At 39.1% G+C, this 5,431-nt stretch overlaps 1 long non-coding RNA gene across 1 annotated transcript; it reads left to right on the forward strand.

Annotated features, from left to right (window-relative positions):
- The first annotated feature begins 1,265 nt into the window (after nucleotides 1-1,265).
- LOC125727439 (uncharacterized) lies at nucleotides 1,266-3,653 on the forward strand. Its single transcript, XR_007388755.1, has 3 exons — nucleotides 1,266-1,354; nucleotides 3,356-3,474; nucleotides 3,564-3,653. It is a non-coding gene; the product is annotated as an uncharacterized LOC125727439 (long non-coding RNA).
- Nucleotides 3,654-5,431: the final 1,778 nt, after the last annotated feature.

Consider the following 5,431-nt stretch of genomic DNA (forward strand, 5'->3'; position numbering starts at 1 on the left):
GCTGTCGCCTCACACCTCTGGGACCCGGGTTCAAGTCTCCGCCTGGGTCACATGCGTGCGGAGTTTGCATGTTTTCCCCATGTCGTCGTGGGGTTTCCTCCGGGTACTCCGGTTTCCCCCCACAGTCCAAAGACATGCTGAGGCTGATTGGAGTTGCTAAATTGCCCATAGGTATGCATGTGTGAGTGAATGGTGTGTGAGTGTGCCCTGCGATGGGCTGGCCCCCCATCCTGGGTTGTTCCCTGCCTCGTGCCCATTGCTTCCGGGATAGGCTCCGGACCCCCCGCAACCCAGTAGGATAAGCGGTTTGGAAAATGGATGGATGGATGAACTTCGCTATTCTTGTAAGTGGTTACTGACAATGTTGTCTGTGATCCAAGCTTTGATTCCCTGTTTTTTTCCACGAAGGGTACATAATGCCACGCCCTTATTGTACTGCTGACTTTGAGAGAAAAGATTGTGCCTGCATAGATTCCACACAGAACGGTAAGACTAAAGCATGTCCTCTGAAATGTCATTTAGTATTGTTTTCTGAAAGATTTTTCATTTCCCATCAGCACATTTCACTATGTCAACATCGATACCAAATGTTAAGCGCAAGCATAAATTTCCCTGGAACTTCAAGGAAAGCTGCCACATTTTGTTCTAGTTCCAAAGTATAGACAAGAAAAGTGACCAGTTATGACACCAGTTACGCTTTAATTGTTTTTATAGAGATATTCTTACTAATTCAGGAATGGATTTATTACATTAAAAATTTCAAACTTGCACGTTCAATTTTAAGGTATTCAAAGTAAATGATTGATACTTGTGTCTTTGTCTGTATCTCTGCTTAGAAAGGAGCTGAATCTTAGAAAGATCAGTTTTAGCTGCACATACTGCATATAGAACTTGTTCACTGCACCATTCATCATTAATGGCAGTGACTTTTTCTGCTGGAAAAGATAGAAATTATGTATTTGTTTCTAAGCTGAGAGTCGAATGCCAGGGTCTTATGTGTTGTAACACTAACGTCAGTTATTGCTGCAAGGGAGACTGACATGTCTGTTGTCTTGTAGCTGATGGAATCCCAGCCAGCTCACAGACATGTAAAGAGGGCGACGCAGGACTGACAGGGCAGCCTGCAGCTGCCAACACCAGACCTGAAACACGTCCCACTTCCTCAAAGGCTCAGCTGGTAAGAAAATACCAAAGAGAAATGTTTTTACAAGGAATTCTAGAAGATATTGTAATAACCAAGCTCCTTGGAATTGGTTTGCCTTGCAGGAAGCCAGTGCTGTTAATGAAGAACACAGAGAAACCACAACAGAGAGTGAGAATGATCCCACTGCACAAGGGGAGACTGCAGCACATGGTAAAGCGGCTCAGTCTGCTTTAACACTTTAGTTATGTATTATTGAAATTAGAGCTGTAAAAAATGGTCTGTGATACATTGATCTGAAACTTACCAAAGTCCTGTTTCCGCCATATAAAAAAATAGTTAAAAAACTAATTTGAAATATAAAAAAATTCTATAAGCAATTTTTTGTAGTGTAATTTCAATACTAAATCTTGCCCAAGGACCCACAGGCAGACTGAGGCTGGGTTTCAACTGGCGACCTTCTCATTACCGACACACAAGCTTCGCCCACTGAGCCACACACTGCCCCCCAGTTAGCTTATAAGAGAAGCCTTCATGGAAAAACTACCTTTAAGCAATCAAGCAAGATATCTCTCACATGCACACAAGTACCGAGGAAAACAGTCTAGTGACATTAATAATAATCATGCCTTTTCAAGCGTACACTAATTGTCGTTGTGTTGATGTGACCTGTAATGTAAGATGATATCAGTGTTAAAAAGGCAATAATACCTTTTCCAAAAGGAGATGTTAGAAATGAGTCAGAGGGGGTAAAAAGGGCAGGAATGGAGCGGAGGGGTGGGGGCTTCATCAGTAACCATCCACAACACAGTCACACATTTTGGCAACTTAGAGGCACCAGTTCGCTTAGCTGCTTTACGTTGAATTGCTGATGGAAACCCACACAGATGCATGTAAACATGTCTTTTCGTACAGATTCACTTTTTGACATGAATTTCTGAGTAATTACACATGGCGACAGCAAACAGCCTGCCAAGCTGACAGGTACAACACAGACGCAGCGTAATAATCTTGTGGTAAAGTACATTTGCATTAAGAAAAGGACACATAAAACATAAACATGAAGCCAGTCATATCGCATGAAGGTTTATTTCATAATTAAGTTAATTTTTATTCCGAAGAATATAAATATAACTAAATGCAATTTATGTAATATTACTGAACTTTAATGAATAATTTTATCATTTAGAGATAAAGCTTATCACATAAAATACATAATTCCCTGGGGAAGCACAATGGTGTGGGGGTGGTATCGTCGCCTTACACTCCCAGGGTTTTGGGTATGAATCCCCTTCCTGTTCTGTATGTGCAGTTTGAATCTTGAAGCATAGTATTACTGCCATCTAGTGGTTCATAGTCTGACATTTCAGGGAAAGCTGCCACATTATGTTCTAGTTCCAAAGTATAGACAAGAAAAGTGATCTGTAATGACACCAGTTATGCTTTAATGGTTTTTCTAGAGATATTCTTACTAATTCATGAATGGATTTATTACATTAAAGATTTCAAACATGAACGTTCAATTTTAAGGTATTGCAAGTAAATGATTGATACTTGTGTCTTTATGTGTGTCTCTGCTTAGAAAGGAGCTGAATCTTAGAAAGATCATTTTTTGCTGGACATGCCTCATATAGAACTTGTTTTCTGCACCATTCATCATTAATGGCAGTGACTTTTTCTGCTGGCAAGGATAGAAATTATGTATTTGTTTCTAAGCTGAGAGTCAAATGCCAGGGTCTTATGTGTTGTAACACTAACGTCAGTTATTGCTGCAAAGGAAACTTGAAAGAAAGGTTACTTGAACTAAATCTGTTCAGTCTCAAGCAAAGGAGACTGAGGGGGGACATGGTCCAGGTATATAAGATTCTAACAGGTTTGGATGCTGTTCAACCAAGTAGTTACTTCAGCATTAGTTCAAATACACAAACTCGTGGCCATAGGTGGAAATTAGCGGAAGAACATTTCAAGCTGGATTTAAGGAAGCACTTCTTTACGCAGCGTGTAGTCAGAGTATGGAATAGCCTTCCTGATAACGTAGTGCAAGCTGAATCCTTGGGTTCCTTTAAATCAGAGCTAGATAAGATTTTAACGACTCTGAGCTATTAGTTTAGTTCTCCCCAAGCGAGCTTGATGGGCCGAATGGCCTCCTCTCGTTTGTATAGTTCTTATGTTCTTATGTTCTTAAGGGAGACTGACATGTCTGTTGTCTCGTAGCTGATGGAATCCAAGCCAGCTCACAGACATGTAAAGAGGGCGACGCAGGACTGACAGGGCAGCCTGCAGCTGCCAAGGCCAGACCTGAAACACGTCCCACTTCCCCAAAGGCTCAGTTGGTAAGAAAATACCAAAGAGAAATGTTTTTACAAGGAATTCTAGAAGATATTGTAACAACCATGCTCCTTGGAATTGGTTTGCCTTGCAGGAAGCCAGTGCTGTTAATGAAGAACACAGAGAAACCGTGACAGAGAGTAAGAATGATCCCACTGCACAAGGGGAGACTGCAGCATATGGTAAAGCGGCTCAGTCTGCTTTAACACTTCAGTTGTGTATTATTAAAATTAGAGCTGTAAAAAATGGTCTGTGATACGTCGATCTGAAACTTACCAAAGTCCTGTTTCCGCCATATAAAAAAATAGTTGAAAAACTAATTTGAAATATATGATAAAAAATCATTAAGAACCTATTTTGAAATAATAGTAAATCAATATTGCACTATAAAAATTGATTATATAATTTATTGAAATGAGGTAAGAATTTCTACTCACATTTTTGGAGTAAATTTAAACTGATAGTTTAATCTCTTGGTAATAATGTAATATTGCACTAATATTTTACAAGAGAAGCCTTCATGGAAAAACTACCTTATATGCACTACCTCTTATAGAGTATTATTAAAACTAGAGCTGTAAAAATGCTTTGTGATACATCGATCTGAAAGTTATCAAAGCTCTTGTTTCTGCCACATAAAAAATAGTTGAAAAACTAATTTGAAATATAAAAAAAATCTAATCAAAGCAATGCTTTTTGACAGAGACTATAAAGTTTGTTGGACTGCATAATATAATTTAGCAGGTTTCATAATGCTTCTTTCCTACGTATAATATTTAAATTGTATTTGGTAATAATGTTGTGATTTTCATTGAACAGTCATTAGTATAAAGTATTATTTCCCAAAATGCAAATGTAATTATGCAAAAAAAAAATTCAACCTATATTTCAAAAACCTTCTGCGTTGTAGATATAAGAACAAAAGAAATTTACAAACAAGAGGAGGCCATTCAGCCCATCAAGCTCGTTTGGAGAGAACTTAACTAATAGCTCAGAGTTGTTAAAATCTTATCTAGCTCTAATTTAAAGGAACCCAGGGTTTTAGCTTGTGCTACACTAGTAGGAAGACTATTCCATACTCTAACTACACGTTGTGTAAAGAAGTGTTTTCTCAAATTCAGTTTAAAATGTTCTCCCGCTAATTTCCACTTAATTTCCACGAGTTCTAATATTTAAACTAATATTGAAGCAGCCATTTGGCTGAACAGCATCCAGACCTATTAGAATCTTATATACCTGGATCATGTCCCCCCTTAGTCTCCTTTGCTCGAGGCTAAACAGATTCAGCTCAGCTAACCTCTCCTCATAAGACATTCCTCTAAGACCAGGAATCATTCTTGAAGCCCTACATTGCACCTTTTCCAAGGCAGCAATGTCCTTCTTAAGGTACGGTGACCAAACCTGCACACAATATTCTAGGTGGGGTCTCACCAAGGAATTATATAATCGTAGCATCACCTCCTTTGACTTAAACTCCACACACCTAGAGATGTAACCTAACATCCTATTGGCCTTTTTAATTGCTACCCCACACTGGTGAGAGTGGGACATGGAAGCATCAACATACACACCGAGGTCTTTCTCATAATCAGCTACCTTTATTTCAGTGGAACCCATAAAATATCTGTACTTTATATTTCTGCTCCCTGCATGGATTACCTTACATTTATCTACATTAAATTTAATCTGCCAGGTATCAGCCCAGTCGCTAATTAAATCAAGATCCCATTGTAGCCTCTCCGCTGCTAGATCAGTATCTGCTACATCATCCACCTTGGTGTCATTTTTTTTTTTTACTATACAAACGAGAGGAGGCCATTCGGCCCATCAAGCTCGCTTGGGGAGAACTAAACTAATAGCTCAGAGTCGTTAAAATCTTATCTAGCTCTGATTTAAAGGAACCCAAGGATTCAGCTTGCACTACATTATCAGGAAGGCTATTCCATACTCTGACTACATCTG

The sequence above is a fragment of the Brienomyrus brachyistius genome, unplaced genomic scaffold (genome assembly GCF_023856365.1).
Source record: "Brienomyrus brachyistius isolate T26 unplaced genomic scaffold, BBRACH_0.4 scaffold97, whole genome shotgun sequence".
Taxonomy (NCBI): Eukaryota; Metazoa; Chordata; class Actinopteri; order Osteoglossiformes; family Mormyridae; genus Brienomyrus; species Brienomyrus brachyistius.